The sequence below is a fragment of the Martes martes genome, assembly GCF_963455335.1.
Source record: "Martes martes genome assembly, chromosome: 7".
Lineage (NCBI taxonomy): Eukaryota > Metazoa > Chordata > Mammalia > Carnivora > Mustelidae > Martes > Martes martes.
The window spans coordinates 44,853,504-44,870,273 of NC_137894.1; the positions used below are offsets into that span (position 1 = coordinate 44,853,504).

At 43.3% G+C, this 16,770-nt stretch overlaps 1 protein-coding gene across 1 annotated transcript in view; it reads left to right on the forward strand.

Annotated features, from left to right (window-relative positions):
* Window positions 1-994: 994 nt before the first annotated feature.
* Window positions 995-16,770, forward strand: part of ZNF609 (zinc finger protein 609) — a 215,766-nt gene continuing 199,990 nt past the window's right edge. Inside the window, exon 1 of the mRNA XM_080807840.1 lies at window positions 995-1,106. The gene's annotated coding sequence lies outside the window, so the exon portion shown is untranslated. The remainder of the gene's footprint in view (window positions 1,107-16,770) is intronic.

A 16,770-nucleotide genomic window follows, 5' to 3' on the forward strand; every position in this document is an offset into this window, starting at 1 on the left:
GGGAGCCTCGAGAATTAAGAAATTTGTTTGCTATGGAAGGAGGTGGAAGTTTTAGGGAAGAGGTCATGAAAAGTTTATATTTCACAAATGAGAGGTGGGTGGGAGGGCTCACGTAAACATGGACTGAATGTCTACTATGTAGTGCAATGGGCAATCACAGACGAATGGCAGATATGGAAAGGTAAAAGTTACAGTCGTTAGAATAGTGGGTTGCAGAAAGACAGCATCAGGCTTTTAGATAATAAAAAGCAACAAGATTTGGTGGTATAGGATGGTGAGATGAAAAGGGATATAGAAAGATGAGAAGTGGGTACTTTGCAGAAAAAAACAAGTGGTAATCCTAAAAAAGAAACTAGAGAACAAAGGATAAAAGAAATTAGGGGGTTGATAATTTGCTGAACCAAAGGATAAAATGGATGAAACCATTATGAGCTGTGCTTGCTCTTCTGTTCTTTGTGGATGTTCACGTTCAGACCCCTTACCGCCTTTTCCTCTGGACACCTACGGAACTGGTGTCTTCTGTATTTAAGGTATGATTCCCCAGAGATCACTCTGCGAGGAAGTCTGGTCCTGCGAGAGTTCTTTCCACGAGGGGAGAGCGTTAGGTTCGAGCTCTCCAGTCCAGGTTTCTCCGAGTTTATCTCTGTTTTAACCGGCTCGCCGGGTTTTCCAGCATTCCCAGAGCTACGACTCTAATCCGGGCTCCGTGTGACCGCGCATTCCGAGACCCAGGATTTGGCTCTTTCATCCAGGTTCCGGGTTTCCCCGGCGCACTCCCGCTCCAGACTCCACAGCAGCCCGGAATCCAGATCCGAGGGCCCGGTAGTCCAGTTTCCGGGTCTTCGGGGCGGCCCTGGTTGTCCCGGATCGCGGCGGCGGCGGCGGCGGTGGCGGCGGCTGAGGGACCCGCGGCCCCGGACACAGCGGCACCGGCCGGGCGGGGCGGAGCGGCGCGGGGAGGGGGCGGAGAGCCGGAGCTGAGGCGGGGTGGGGTGGGGGGGAGGGGCCGCGGGAACGGATGGCGGCCTGGGCCCCGTAGCAGCGGCGGCTCTACGGCCCGGGGCCCCGGGCGGGCGGAGGTGGCGGCTCCCGGGACCGGCCGCGCGGTGAGTCCGAAGCTTTGTGTGGAGCCGGGGCTGGGGGAGGAGAGAGGCCGTGGCGCTGAGAGGCCGTGGCGCTGAGGGGGGCCGGGGCTGAGGGGGCCGGGGGCAGCGGCGCCTGACGGAGGGAGTGGGGGTTGGGGGGCTGGGGCGGAGCGAGGGGAAGGTGTGTTTGGGGGGGAGGGGGGGTCGTTGCGTGGGTGGGGGAGGGGGCGTCGAGGGGCGCGGGGTGAAGTTCAAAGCGTGGCCGGGGCCGATTCAGCCTCAGGGTAGGGGTGCCCAAGAGAGGATTAGGGTCAGACCAGGTTGTGGGGACAGGCCAGAGAGTTTCAGTGACGAGTCTGGGTATCTCGAGGGGGGCCTAAGGCGGCTGGGGCTAGTCAGGGAGTTAGGGGGGTTCAGGGGTAAGGGTTGGGAGCAGGACGTGTGCGCGGCCTCGGGTGGGGGGGGGCAAGGTGGCCCGGAGTGTGCAGTAAGTAGGTTGTGGGTGTGTGCTCCTTCCAGTCTTCAGGTCACATTTACTCCTGTCCTTTTCTTCAAGATGGAGGGATCCCTGGGCCTGGCCCTTAACTGCTCTCCCTGTACCCCCGGGAGGATTTGTGACCCTGTCCTGTTTGGAAAAACCCATGCTGCCCTCTTTTCCCTTTATGTGTAATTACGGTTGGATCATCTCTGTGCTTTGCTCAGATTCTCCTTCCTCCCTCTGGGGTTGAGGAGGAGGAGACACATCTGACCAATTAATGTGTGTTTGTGAAACAGGCAGCAGCAAACAGTCATTTCAGCTTCTAGGAATTAGGCTCACACAGGGTGGAGAGATCAGAGCCCTTAAGGGGGAATATTTCTGAACAAATCACAGATGATTAAATTCTCTAAGAAACAGCTTCCTACCTAAATGAGAGTGGGAAAGATGGGGGAGAAAACCTGTCTGTTCTAGCCATGTGTCCAGAGCCCCAGGGGTTGAGGAGAGTCCCCAATCCCCCACAGGCCTCTCTTTTCTGTACTAGGCTTTGCTCTGCAGCCTTGAGTTAATTTCACCCCTGCTGCTTTGTCTTGGGGGAGGGAGTGCTGGTTTAGGCTGTTGTGAGGAGATGACTGTTCTGCTGCCACACACAATAGTCTGTGTCATTTTATCGGGAGTGCTACCCCAGGGCTGAGAACTGCTGCTGCAGAGATAAACCGGTCCCTCTCACCCGCCTATTGTGTACACAGTGAAGGTCATAGGTTCAAGTCTTGTCTGAGAGCTTTGGATATGCTCCATCTCCCAGGCTCCTCAGTGCCATTTTCTTCCTTTTCCAGACTGGGGCTTGCCATTGGAGGAGGCCAGACAGAAAGGCTCTTCTTTTTGAGTGAGGAACAATGCAGAGCTCATTGGCACACATTTTTCAGAAGAATAGGGAATGCCAGCCATGTTGTGCCTGCCTCTTTGGCTAGCCTGTACTAAGTTGTGGAGGAATCGTGTCTGGGAGACTCAATCCGATGTTTGTGTCAGACCTTTAAGGAAGAAGACTCCAAGGGGAGGTTTCAACTCTTGTTTGAACCATCATATTTCTTTTTAAACAGATTGGACACTCAACAGTGATTTTTGCTTGTTTAGGAATACCATTAAAAACCTTTGTAGGGTTAAGATAGAGAGCCAAGGACCAAGTACCTTTTTAATGGTGACTTCCTGGTCAGTAATAATTGCACAACAAAAAAGCCACAGAATTTGCCTATCTGCGCAAGGGCTATGGAAACAAAACAACTTTCTTTTTAATCTTTATTTTAATTCTGATGAAAAGAGATGATTTGCCATTGTGCATAAAGGCCATCTCTGCCTTTGTATCAGGGAGAAATTTGTCAAAGTGATGAACGTAAAAATCATTTGAGGCCTTGGGGTTTATTAATGAGAGAAGGATGAGAATAAGCTAGAAGAAACGCTATCCTTGTAAATATCTCATAGAAATGTCCAGATAGTATTTAGGTACTATTAGTTGGGTAAAAAATTATTTGGGATTAGAAATGAGGTTTCCATTTAGTGTATTAAGGAAAACTTTTAAGAAGAGATTAGAAATCAGACTCATTGTGAGAGGGCAATTGCACACAATGCACTGTGTACACAATAGCCAACCATAGCCTATAGAGTATTGTTGAATAGGAATTTTAGCCTTTGGTTTTGGTAGAGATCTTGTTCTGAGGTGCTGAGTCTATGTGCCTCCCTCATCCCTTTATTTCAGTGAGTTTCTTAAAATGATGACTTGCGGCTTAGGTGTTGGGCTTTGTTGGGAGGGAACATGTTCTTGATGACAGAACTATCTTAAAGTCTTACTAGAAGTGTTGTCTGTCTTTAGAGTATTTCCAACTTACCGGTCCAAGTTTCTGGGTGAAGCCTCACCTAAATTGAGTCCAAAGCATTTTGTCCTTGGGTTGTAGGCATTCATTCTGAATCCTGTCAGGTCACAGCGAAGGCAAAAGCCTCCTATTAAGTTTGCCCTGATTAGAATTAGTGGTTTCAGAGTTGGGCCCTTGCCACAGGGAGTCTTCTGAGTCTTCTGATTATGACCATCTTTCAGAGAGCACTTTGGTCTTCTTGGTAGAAAATGTTTTCTTGAGAGAGGTCTAGATAGCTGGGCAGATTAGTGCTTATTTTGTGTGAGGATATAGGAGCATAATTTTGGCTCCTAGTAGTAATTATGTTGCAATTAGCATATAGCAACTAAAGGATTGGAACAGGATAATTTGTTGAGAGGTTTAGCATTGCTCTGGCGATTAGAAGTGCCACTCATTATTTATTTGACTTCGAACACTACTGCCATGGGCTCAACCATGGAGACTTCAGAAGTTCTTCCCCCCTCATTCCTGCCAGGTATCATAGCACTTTGCAACTGCCACTTTCTTCTGCTACATAGGTAGCTGAGCAATTGTTATTTCCCTTGTGGAAAACCAGTCATGGATGGGAATACTGCCAGACAGATGGGGCCACTCTGAGATAAGGCAGCCTTATGTTGTGTGGCAAGTTTTCTTTTCAGCAGTTGAATTTTCACTTCTACTTGATTTTTAAAAATCCGTTTCCTTTAAAAAACAACAGCAACAAGAACAAACCCCACAAAATACAAAATCACATAGTGTGCTGAATATGCCATCACGATATCTCTCATAAAAGTTGGCTGTGACAGACAAAATGAAGATTGGTGCTGCTGATTGGCAGGATCTGGGCCCACTAAGTGTCAGTGAAGGACTCTTTTCACTAGGGAACAGGTAATTCACCAAAGCACCTGCCTAGCTGGGCATGTGGAATTGGCAGCAGCTGTGCAGCTGAAGAGGGATTATTGAGCAGGTGGTTAAAGAATCACATGCCACAGTGACAAAATACTGGGTCTTCCGTGGTTTAGGTTTAGTTCGTATGTGTGAAATTGCTCTTTGTTTCACATTTCTGAATGTCTGATACAGGTTTGTTAGTAAGATGATAATGGAATAGAAAAAAGATTCTTTTTTCTCTGTGTTTCTTGTAGAATACTGAGCAACATGCCTTAGACATAGTCCTAGCTGGCCTTATTGTATTTCTGTGATTTCTGGCTTTATGCCCTATGAATGGGAAGGAAATGGTGGTAATTCAGTTTTCTAGTGCTTGTTTATTAGAGGGAAATGGGAAGGAGAAAATTCTTTGCTTTCAGTGTGGTGAAATAGATTTAACCCACTGGGAGACTACCCAGGAGGTTTTATGCAAAAGATATAATTGACTTTTTGTGTAGGTCTACCTGACATGCCTCCCTCAAGAAATTTGCATGTGTTTTTATTTTATGAATGTAAATCTCCATATGAAGTTTGCATCTCTTCAGATGTCCTGTTCCATTTTTAGTTTCTCCTAGCACCTTTATAACTCTTTTCTCTGGCATTGAGATTAACATCACTTGTTAGAATCAAATCATCTCAAGCCAAATCATGTTAAGAAAATAATACCTCAACTATATATTTATCTTAGAAACAAGTATAGCATTTCCTATAACTTGGAGGAGGACTTTCTATTTTTAGGTTTTTTGCAAATTCCCAGGTTTTTCTTGTAGGTTACCATCATCATTTTCTGTTAATATATTATTTTTCTTTCATGTGTTCATGCCACTATAGTAGGCAGTGCCATAGAGCCAAAAATGTATGAACAAATAACTTGGGCGTTTATTTTCTGATTTTTTTTAGGGCCCTCTAGTCATTTTCTGTGTTAGGTCAGCACAACAGGCTATGTGCTGCCCCTCTCATTGAATTCACTGGGTACTAATTAACAGTTGATTGAAGGGAAGTAAGTGATATTAACTGTTTAGAGGTCAGAAAACCCTTTTCCAAGTGGAGTGAAGGCTCTCTAAGGGATGGAGAGAGCTTTAGATACATAGATTGATTGATTGATTAGGGGAAAGGGAGGCAACGTTATAAGGCCAGGGCCAGTAGACCACTGCAAAGACAGGAACATTTGCAGTTATCTGCTTAAACCTGGTTCATAACCTAGCTTTAAGTGGGAGCCTCGCAGTTATTTGTATAGTATTAACTTCTCGGAAAGAATATAACGTTCTTTATTTACCCATATGAAGCCATCACAGTTGTTTGTTTTAAACTGTTCACAAACCACAATATACTTTACTAGCTTTTTCAGTAGTTTGCTTCCTCATGCTTTTTCCCCTCCCCCATCTCTCATCCTAGTTCCCGGCTCTGAAGACTTCTCCAGCAGCTTGGAAACACTCTAATTACTGTAGCTATTATAGTCACAACCCAGATCTTCCACCTCCTTCCCACTCACCCCTTTCTATCTTCCTTCCCCCTCCCCTTGCTCTAGCAGCAGGAGTTGAACTGCAGTCTCATGAGCACAGTCAGATCTATGAATGAGCTTTATATCTTGTCAAGGCAGAACTCCAGATCCAACAGGGCTGATTTTTCATGGTTCTCTTGCTGTTTGTTCTTGGATCAGAGTCCCAGAAATAAGAGATGGCAAATACCTATTAGGTCATATCTAGTCCATCACTCAGGAGCAAACCTCCAATCTTTCTCTTGTCTCTGTGAGAATTTTTTCCTTCTTTCTTTTGCAGGTGAAATCTGTCTGATGCCAGGCAAGCTCAGAAACTGCCTTCTTTTTATTGTGCTCTCTGGTCATTAGTGTATGGCCAACTTTGCGCTCTTGGATTTTTATTCTTACACCGTTTTCATGATTACTTGCTCCCAGCAATATCTCTACCCCCTTCAAGTTCAGTCCTTTTTGATTATTGGCACCACATTTGTGGGTTCCTTTAGTACCGTCAGTTATCTATACCAGAAGTTAACATTTTTCAAACCTTTGCCACTAGGGTCATTGTGGCCTCATCTTAAGGAGATACATTTCACAAACACCCATGTCACACATCCTGGCATGTAGTAACTAATAAAATGGTTCAGAAAATATGTGCGAGGTTGTGGCCTTAAGAAACCCCTGGATTAGATATACAAATGCTGCTGCTTTCTGTTTAATTTGGAGTACTTCCTGTTCTAACCCTTTGTTCTCCTTCTGTGGATGGATTTTATTTTTGTGTGGCTTAGTTACAGTTACTGTTAAGTTATTGTTTGATTTAAGAGTGTTTTCTTTGCTAATACAGCTTTTCAAAGAATAGAATAGGGTATCATAAAACCTCATCACTATTATGCTTCTGACCAGCTGTGTGACCTTGTGCTAGTCACTCCACTGTTTTTACTTTCCTTATTTGTAAAATGAGTACGTTAAACAAGATCATCTCTTAAGGTTCCATTTAGTTGTAGAATTTTATGATAGTAAGATTGTGGTTGGAAGAACAGGCAACTTATTGATAGTGAGAAGTTTTTTATTACTGTGTCAAAAATATAGTCAGTACACAGGAAGGCTAATGAGTAAAGCCTTGGTTCTCTGGGGTTTGATCCTTACTCCTCTTTGATATGTTTGTAAAGCTTTTTACTGTGCATTTTTTACTAGGCCATCATCTTTTAGAGGCTCTTATACCCTTACTGTGCAGGTTCACCAGCTTGTCAAATATATTTTTTTCTAGTCTGCTCAAGCCATAGAAGTGGGAATCAGAAAGCTGTAGAAAAAGCACCTCAGATTGTGAGAAGGAAATTGTACCTTGAAAGATTTGCCAGAAGCAAATTTGTGTGTTAAGTCAGCAATCTAAGATTTTTAAATCTCTTTTATCTGAAATCTTTGAGTCAAATGGATCTGATCATGGAGGTGGGTTAGGTACTTTTCCATTTTAGACCAATCATTAGAAAACTTGCTTTGAATTAACTTCTTGGGATTAAATATGATTGCCCAGTGTGTTTTGTTTGGAAAATAAAATTATGTGATTTAATGCCAAAAAATGCTAAATTGATGATATTTGGTAAAGTATGACTAACTGGGAGGATCCCTGAAATGCCCTGTAAAGGGACTGAGGGATAGAAAGGTGGTAGGTGTTTGTAGAAACTGTGGAATTGACAATAATGTTAAGAAACCTTTGCTTTCAAGCAGTTTAAATGAATAAAATTACATAGCCACGTTAATTCCCCAAGTTAGGATTTTTATCAGCGTTTCTTAGTTAATTCTTGGAGTAGAGACTTCCAGTAGCGGCTATTTATTGAGTGTTAAGATGGTGGTCTTTTAGTCTTTTTTTCTTTCTTTGTTAATATAGCAAAAATCACGTGTTTAATCTACCTTTGAACATTGGAAGAAGCATTCACTGTTTTAAAATTTGCATTTATTTCTTTATTTTTAAAAAAAAGATTTATTTATTTATTTGTCAGAGAGAGAAGGAGTGCACAAGCAGGGGGAATGGCAGGGAGAGGGAGAAGCAGGCTCCCTGCAGAGCAAGGAGCCTGAATGGGACTCCATCCCAGGACCTTGGGATCATGACCCCAGCTGGAGGCAGACCCTTAACCGACTGAGCCACCCAGGATAAATTTTCATTTAAAACATCCATCAGTCTGTAATAGAAAAATCTGGTGGATGGAACTGTTGTTTATTCTGGACTCACAAAAAGTCCTGGGAATGCTTTGCTTTGTGTCCAGCCATCTTCAGCATATTACTAATTTTTGGGTCATCTAAAGGTTAGTTTGAGAAGTGCTCCACTTGAATATGACATTTTAGAAAGATTTCTATTAGAAATACAAGTAGTTTTTATTTTTATTTTTTATTTTTAAATTATTTTTATTAACATACAATACATTATTTGCCCCAGGGGTACAGGTCTGTGACAAGTAGTTTTTATAGATGGGTTTTTTTTTTTAAGATTTTATTTATTTATTTGATAGATCACAAGTAGGCGGAGAGGCAGGCAGAGAGAGAGAGGAGGAAGCAGGCTCCCTGCTGAGCAGAGAGCCCGACGTGGGGCTCGATCCCAGGACCCTGGGATCATGACCTGAGCCGAAGGCAGAGGCTTTAACCCACTGAGCCACCCAGGCGCCCCTATAGATGGGTTTTTGTTTTGTTTTTTAGGTGTCAAGAGATGCATAGGGTATTGAATTGGAAAGTGGCCAGAGTAGATGCCATGCAACCGTTGGAAATCAAACCATACCATGAATGAAATCCAGATCCTGGCAGTTAGGCCACATTGCATGCTTGGTACCATATTGCATACTTGTATCTGTAGTTTCTTAGGCTGTAGTTGAGTATTTGTTGGGGAATGCAGCAGGGTCTGCTCTATTCTGTGTATAAAGTACAGCTAGTGGGCTTTTGGCATATTACCACAAGTGTTTCTAGCAATACTTCTAGGTGGACACTTTAGGTTTTGTTAGGATGAACTTTCATTTATGTGAGCAGAAGTGGATGTTCAGGAATGTACCTTCTAAATTTCAGTGACAGATTCTGAAGTTTGGTGTGAAATTCAGCATTAATCTTTGTTCCGGAACTGATCCTTCTAGAGCAGTCTTAAAAAATGCTATTAGAGGGGCACCTGGGTGGCTCAGTGGATTAGACCACTGCCTTCGGCTCAGGTCATAATCTCAGGGTCCTGGGATCGAGCCCCACATAAGGCTCTCTGCTCGGTGGGGAGCCTGCTTCCCCCTCTCTCTCTGCCTGACTCTCTGCCTACTTGTGATCTCTCTCTCTGTCAAATAAATAAATAAAATCTTTTTTAAAAATGCTATTAGAAGTGGAATTATAGGAAGAGAAATTGCTATTGTGCAGCTTTTAGGGTATGTGAATCTGAAGGAGGGAGGAGGGAAATTTTTTTTCTATTTGGTGTCTGCTTAGGAATGTACTTCCAGGCCATCATTTCTGACACTTGCCTATCCCTTTCTCTCCTAAGCATTACACTTCTTCCAGTTACGATGGACTCAAATTTGGACTCAAATTTGGTTCTTTTTCTTACTCCCTACCTCATCTAATCATTCACTAAAATTGGATTATTCTAAATAGCTTGCCATTGAGCTTTGCTTTTTCATCTGACCTAGTTCACACCTTCATCCATATATTATTGCAATCACCTCATGGTTAATGACTCTCTATTCCATAGTACAGTCTGCTGCAATATTATTTTAATTCTTTTTAATGTAGGCTCTAAGCCCAGTGTGGGGCTTGAACTTGCAACCTGGCGATCAAGAGTCACACACTCAAAAAAAAAAAAAAAAAAGAGTCACACACTCTACTACTGAGTGAGCTAGCTGCCCCAGTATTATTACAATTTTTCTTTATTTGCTTAACTGATCTTTTTTTTTTTTTTTAAGATTTTATTTGTTTATTTGACAGAGACACAGCAAAAGAGGGAACACAAGCAAGGGAGTGGGAGAGGGAGAAGCAGGCTTCCTGCTAAGCAGGAAGCCTGATGTAGGGCTGGATCCCAAGGACCCCTTAGGATTATGACCTGAGCCCAAGGCAGATACTTAACAACTGAGCCGCCCCGACTGAGCTACCCCAGCGCCCCTGCTTAACTGTTACTGAGCAGTTAAGTATCAGGCCATACGTGGTCATCTTCTTTCAGAGCTTAAAATTGTAGTTGGGAAGACCAGCAATCAACTAATAAATGTATGATCATGAACTAAAGTGCCCTGAAAGAATTTGGTTCTAGACGAGTATATGACAAGGAACCCAGTGTAGTTGTTTCCATCTTTTTTTGTTTTTGTTTTGTTTTGTTTTGTTTAGACCCACCGCGGGGCTTGAGCTCAGAACCCTGAGATCAAGACCTGAGCTGAGATTGAGTTGGTGGTTTAACTGACTGAGCCACCCAGGTGTCCCTTTAAGTTTTATTTAGTAATTTTTTTAAAGTAATCTCTACATTTAACTTAGGGTTTGAACTCATGACTCCAAGATCAAGAGTCCCATGCTCCCCTGACTGAGGCAGCCAGGTGCCCTGTTGTTTTTTTGTTTTGATCTGTTTTATGATTTTATTTGATTTTTTTAAATTTTATTTATTTATTTGACAGAGATCGCAGGTAGGCAGAGAGGCAGGTGGGGGCAGGGAGCAGGCTCGCCGCTGAGCAGAGAGCCCGGTGTGGGGCTCAATCCCAGTACCCTGGGACCATGACCTGAGCCAAAGGCAGAGGCTTTAACCCACTGAGCCACCCAGGCACCCCTTGATTTTTTTTTTTTTTTTTTAAAGAAAGAGTGAGCAAGCACTTATGCTAGAGGGTGGGGGGGGGGCGGCAAAGGGAGAGGTAGAGAGAGAATCCTAAGCAGGCTTCACGCCCAGCACAGAGCTCAATGCCAGGCTCGATCTCATGACCCAAGATCATGACCTCCTAAGCCAAAATCATGAGTTGACGCTTAACCAACTGAGCCACCCAGGTGCCTCTTAAGATTTTTTTTTTTTTTAAGTAATCTCTATATCCAATGTGGGGCTCTAACTCACAACCCACAGATCAACAGTTGCATGCTCTGCCAGCGAAGCCAACCAGGTGTCCCCCAGTATAGATTTTTAAAAATATAGTTCTTACCATTTCACTTCTTGCTGAAAAACCTTAAAGGGCTCCTTATTCCCTGCATAGGCCAGCACTCAACATCTTCTATAATCGGACCAACCTTGGCCCTCCTCAGCCCCCATTTCATTTCTTTCTCTCTTTTTGCAGCCCTTTCTTCAGCTTATCCTACATTTTTCATTCTCAGCACCTTTTTTTTTTTTTCTTTTCTTTTCTGTTGGAATGGCCGTCCCGGCTCCAAAGCATTCATCTCCAAATCTGGCCCTTCAACCTAGCAAAAAATTTCATCTCCTTCCCAAAGCCTTTCTTAACCCTTTTCTTCCCACCCAGCTATCTCCAAAATTGATTTCATCTTCCTCTGTATCTCTCTTTGCTCTGTTATAGCACTTTCTCACAAGTTGTCTTTAATTATTTATTTGTGAATATATTTTTTTCCTCCCTCATTTTGAACTGCCTGAGACATCTCTGTCTCCTCTGTTCCTCATGGCTTCTCGACCAATGCCTTGAATATTATTTTATGCTTAATTAATACTTGCTGAATTGAATTGGAATTTGATTTTTGAAAACAAACTTCTTGAAATTTTTTTTCAGGCCTCTTTTTTTTTTTAAGATTTTATTTATTTATTTGACAGAGAGATCACAAGCAGGCAGAGCAGCAGGCAGAGATAGAGGGGGGAAGCAGGCTCCCTGCTGAGCAGAGAGCCCTATGCGGGCCTCAATCCCAGGACCCTGAGATCATGACCCGAGCCAAAGGCAGAGGCTTAACCCACTGAGCCATCCAGGAACCCCTTCAGGCCTCCTTTTATGTTAAGGTAACTTCCATTCAACACATTTTATCCCAAACTGTATAACCTAGGACTATGAAAGCATTCAGAAATCCTTCAGAATCAAGGACAAGCATTTGTTGCTTTTACTGCCTGCAGCAGTATTGTGGTACCATATATCCTAGCTGATGGAAGACTTTTGGGAGTGAGAGGAGTAGTACATGGCAGGGGGAGGCAATGTAAGTCAGACGTGGGAACCAGACTGGTTGTGTTAGAGGAATATAGGCACTGTTGGGCCCTCTGGGTATTGTTGACCTTTGGGAGGTCTTTTTAGTTTTTCTTATTTACTTCTTTCATTCTATAAATATTTATTGGATTCCTATTATTTGTGAGGCCCTAGTCTAGCTGCTTAAAATCTATCAGTGAACAAAATAGACCAAACCAACCAACCAAACAAACAAAAAAATGAAAAAGAATCCCCCAACCTCATGAATCTTATCTTTAAACAGAAGGACATATAAATAAACATAATGAATAATTACATATTATTGTGAGGCCAATAAATGGTGTGAGAAAAGTAGAACATTGTAAGGGGGATTAGGTGTGTGGAGGAGGTATAGGTGAGAGAGGAGGGAAGGCTGTAGCTTTAAATAAGATGGTCAGGGGCACCTGGGTGGTGCAGTAGGTTAAGCATCCGACTCTTGGTTTAGGCTCAGGTCTGATCTCAGGGTCGTGAGGTTGAGCCCCATGTTGGGTCTTGGGCTGAGCTCGGAGCCTGCTTCAGATTCTCTCCTCCCCTCACTCCTCATCCTGCTGTGTCTGTCTGTCTCAAATAAATCTTTAAAAAAAAAAAAAAAGACAGAGTTGGCATACTTGAGAAGGGTGTTACTGGTTGTTAGGCACTTTGCTGAGGTTATTGAATGCTGCCTAGCAGAGAGAAAGAGGCAGTGTCTGCAGTTGTTCCAAAGAGTCCAGCTGACATAGAGGGGGAAACAGCTACTCCTTATGTTCTTTTCTCCTGGCTGTTCCCTCTGGTTGGCATTCCTGGAAGTTAATCATGGTGAAAATTGCAGTCAGTCATGTCTGGAAGACACTAGGGGTAGAACTGGAGGCCCTGTAGCCAGTTCCCTGAGGGGTGGGATTTACTCTTCTGCTAACTGGGTCTTGGATACCTAGAGTAAAGAGTGAGGTAGGCCCCTGAGTTATCTCCTGACTCAAGGGGAAAAAGTCCAATATGACCTTTGTGGTGAGGACTCACCAACTTTGGGGTAGCTCTTTAAAAATAAGCTTTGAAGGAGTATGCACTCTGCTCCCAGCTTAAAAATTGAATTTTCAGGGGCACCTGGGTGGCTCAGTGGGTTAAGCCTCTGCCTTCAGCTCAGGTCATGATCTCAGGGTCCTGGGATCGAGTCCCGCATCGGGATCTCTGCTAGGCAGGGAGCCTGCTTCCTCCTCTCTCTCTCTCTTTCTCTCTCTCTCTCTCTCTGCCTGCCTCTCTGCCTACTTGTGATCTCTCTCTGTCAAATAAATAAAATCTTTAAAAAAAAATGAATTTTCAGGTTTCTGGTATTTTGACTTCCTCTGAACACATAGCTAGCTGTGTTCTGGAAGTCTCAATACCTAATGCATTAGCCTGAGGATGAAGATGTCTCATGATGTCTGGATGCTCTCTTGTTTGACTTGTGTATTTTAAATTTTTTTACAATTTCCTTGCCTGCCCTTTCCTCACCCCTCTATTTCTTCATTATTTTTCCTGGTCCTCATTCCTTTTTTTTTTTTTTTTTTTTTAAAGATTTTATTTATTTATTTGACAGACAGAGATCACAAGTAGGCAGAGAGGCAGGCAGAGAGAGAGGAGAAAGCAGGCTCTCCACGGAGCAGAGAACCCGATGCGGGGCTCGATCCCAGGACCCTGGGATCATAACCTGAGCCGAAGGCAGAGGCTTTAACCCACTGAGCCACCCAGGCGCCCCCCTCATTCCTTTTTTGCTTACATGAAGCTGATAGGAAACAGAAATCCCTTAGGCCAGACTGCCACTTTGGTAATTGGCTGGAAGCTAAAATTCCTACCTAATATACAAGAAATGGCATGTCTTATTTCTGTCCTTGGGTTATATAGAATGCAGCTTGTGGACATCAAGCTCTCAGCTGGTTGTACAGTATGCTCTTCAAGGTAGCTGAGGTAGGTAGTACCTGAACACTATTTGCCGGAGAGGGAGAAGCAGGCTTCCTGCTGAGCAGGGAGCCCGATGTAAGACTCTATTCCAGGTCCCTGGGATGACCTGAGCCAAAGGCAGATGCTTAACAACTGAGCCACCCAGGCGTCCCTATAATAAAGTTTCTTAGGGGCGCCTGGCTGGCTCGGTCCGTGGAGCATGGGACTCATGATCTCAGGTGGTGGGTTCAAGCCCCACCTTAGTTGTGGAGATGGCTTAACAAAATCTTTTTTTTTTTTTAAAGATTTTATTTATTTATTTGACAGACAGATCACAGGTAGGCAGAGAGGCAGGCAGAGAGAGAAGGGAGGAAGCAGGCTCCCCGCTGAGCAGAGAGCCCGATGCCAGCTCGATCCCAGAACCCTGGGATCATGACCTGAGCCGAAGGCAGCGGCTTTAACCCACTGAGCCACCCAGGAGCCCCTTAAGAACAAAATCTTTAAAAAAGAAAAAAAGTCTTCAATTCTAGAATAAAGGTTCTTTTTTTTTTTTTTTTTAAGATTTTATTTATTTATTTGGCAGAGTTAGAGAGGGAACACAAGTGGGGGCGGGAGGAGCAGAGGAAGAGGGAGAAACAGGCTTCCCACTGAGCAGGGAGCCGCACATGGGGCTCCATCCCAGGATCCTGGGATCATGACCCAAGCCAAAGGCAGATGCTTACCAACTGAGCCACCCAGGCTTCCCTAGAATAAAGGTTCTTAATGAACTCAGCTCCATGCTAAGAAGAATTTGTTTTATTTAGGCAGATGATTGTAATGTTAGGTGGGCTTCCAAGCAAATTTCACATGGCTTTTCTCTAAATTTGCCATATATCAAACTTGAAGTCATAGGTTCTTACTACATGTGCTTAACTGGTACAGTCATACATTACTGATATTGTGAACTTTTAAGGCCAGCAGCTGTTAATTCAAGCGTATGTTGTTTTTTTAATTTAGTGGTTTGAAAGGATCTCCGTTTAATTGACCAAGGTATATTGCTTTATTAGTAAAAATGCTTTGACATAGCTTAGTTTGCTAGTGAAAACTGTTTTTTCAGTAGTAATGTTTCTGTGGTTTGTATTAGTTGGCCCTTCCTGTCCTCACAGAGCTGGAAATCTTGGCAATGTGGATTTCAGATGAGTTCCATAACACTATTTGACAAAGAGAAAAGTGTAGGGCAGTGTTTGGCAATATTCTTTTTCTTGAGCCTTTATATAGGAAAGGAATTCAGTTTTAACAAGGTCACATTGGGGTAGGTGACATAATGGTGAAGTGACATTTTCTTCCAGCAACAGATATACGTTGTACCTGAATATGTGATCTGAGGTTTACTTAAAAGTTTTAGGTTTACTTAAAAGTGTCACTGACGTAAACATGATTAGTGCCATTTGTGTCCTCTTCTATGAACTTTTTTCCTTCTTTCTTGGTAGGCAAAATAATCCTATAATAATTTAATTCACATCTCGGGTGCTTGATGGAAGGAGACTAATCGTGCTTGTAGACTATGCACCTGATAGGGATGATAGAGACAGCAAGGTATTACATTTGTATAAGGATTGAGATCCTTGTTTAAATAACAATATCGCATTTTTTTTTTAAGATTTTATTTATTTATTTGACAGAGATCACAAGTAGGCAGAGAGAGGCAGGCAGAGAGAGAGGAGGAAGCAGGCTTCCCACGGAGCAGAGAACCTGATGTGGGGCTCCATCCCAGGACCCTGGGATCATGACCTGAGCCGAAGGCAGAGGCTTTAACCCACTGAGCCACCCAGGCGCCCCACAATATCGCATTCTTAATCAAAATAATATGACTGAGTTGGAGGTGTTAAAGGAGATTAAGGAAGCTGAAAAATAGGCCAGATAATAATAATATGCAGTTTATTTATACATGGATTGGCTAAATACTTCATTGGGAACAAATGTGAAGATACGGTTTTGAGCAAAACAAACTGCTTCTTCAGTTGGCAGTTTTAGAACCTACAAAGCAAAGAAAGAAACTGCATTTTACTATTGATAAAATTTCTGTAGGTGAGCACTACTTAATAGTAATCATATCTTGGCTCTTTTCCTCCCAGCCGACTGGGAAGCCTCAAGAATTACTGTCCTAGCCATGGTGTACCAACCACCACTTCTGTGATGAGCTTTGTGCATGCATCTTACTGGGTCAAAAAATTAAATCATCTTATCTGATTCTCAGCCTCACAAAAAATAGTAATATATTGACTAAGGTAGCATTCTTCAGGGAGAGGAAGAACAAAATCTTTCACAGGGAGATTCACTTTTAAGAAATGGAGCTATGAGGGACGCCTGAGTGGCTCAGTGGGTTAAAGCCTCTGCCTTCGGCTCAGGTCATGATCTCGGGGTCCTGGGATCGAGCCCCGCATCGGGCTCTCTGCTCTGCAGGGAGCCTGCTTCCTCCTCTCTCTGCCTGCTTCTCTGCCTACTTGGGATCTTTGTCTGTCAAATAAATAAAATCTTAAAAAAAAAAAAAAAGCTATGATCAAGTATGTACATTAGGAAAAGTAGAAAGATTTTAGAAAGCAAATAACCCACTGCAAACTTAAAGGCTTAAAAATCATTGTATTAGAAATCCATGTTAGGGGCGCCTGAGTGGCTCAGTGGGTTAAAGCCTCTGCCTTCGGCTCAGGTCATGATCCCAGGGTCCTGGGATCGAGCCCCGCATCGGGCTCTCTGCTCAGCGGGGAGCCTGCTTCCTCCTCTCTCTCTGCCTGTCTCTCTGCCTACTTGTGATCTCTGTCAAATAAATAAATAAAAATCTTCTAAATGTAAAAAAAAAAAAAAGAAAAGAAAAGAAATCCACGTTAAAAGAAAGCTAGGGATCAAAAGGACTATACAAAACAGA